Source organism: Octopus bimaculoides, chromosome 3, assembly GCF_001194135.2.
Source record: "Octopus bimaculoides isolate UCB-OBI-ISO-001 chromosome 3, ASM119413v2, whole genome shotgun sequence".
NCBI classification, from domain to species: domain Eukaryota; kingdom Metazoa; phylum Mollusca; class Cephalopoda; order Octopoda; family Octopodidae; genus Octopus; species Octopus bimaculoides.
Window position 1 is genome coordinate 29134235 of NC_068983.1, and position 1044 is coordinate 29135278.

The following is a 1044-nucleotide window of genomic DNA, read 5'->3' on the forward strand; positions in this document are numbered from 1 at the left end:
TGGCACCATGCAGTGGCGACCCGTGCGGGCATTCCTGTAGTACTTGATGCCAAAGTTTGGCACCAGTCCTTCCAGTATTTTCCATATGTATATTATTACATATCTCTCCCGCCTGCGCTCCAGGGAGTAGAGACCTAGTGCCTTCAGTCGCTCCCTGTAGTTCATCTGTTGGACTGTGGCGATCTTTTTTGTATAGTGCTGCTGAATTGCCTCGAGTTCTGCTGTCCGCTTAACACTGTGTGGTGACCACAACTGAGAGCAATAGTCTAGGCAGCTCAGAACAAATGTCTTCCACAGAGTCATCATGACTTTTTGATCCCTTGTACGGAATGTCCTCAGTATCCACCCTGCCAGAGGTATATATGCACACGTACACATAATGGACTTCTTTCAGTTTTTGCGTATCAAATCCACTTACAAGGCTTTGATCAACCCAAAGTTATAGTAGAAGACAGTTACCCAAAGTGCCATGCCATAGGAGTGAACCCAGAAACATGTAGTTTTAAAGTAGGCTTTTACCACACAATACATCTGCATCTGCATATATATATATATATATGTATGTATGTATATGTATATTTATATAAAATATACATTTTGTAAAGACCAATTTTAAATGAACAAACTTGTCCTCTGATGTCAATTGGACACTGAATCAAATATATAATTTCAAATATATGATTTTTACACATACTCTAATGTGTATAAAATTATAATGTCAGATCAATATCAGGGAGTGTAATACAGATGCAAATTTCATAATGTTGATCCCAACCTTTCTGTTACACACTAGTAACACAGAGATACATGCATATACAAAAACTTACAAACACACTCACATACTCTCTCACGCATATGCTTGCACATAGACTTTCACTCACTCACTCTTACAATCTGTGTATCTATCTATTTGTCTATCTGTCTAGATAGTTAGGTAGGTAGGTAGGTTGGTAGCTACCTACCTACCTATCCATCTATCTATTTAGCTTTACATATGTGTGTATGTATATATATATACATATGTATATATATATATATATATAT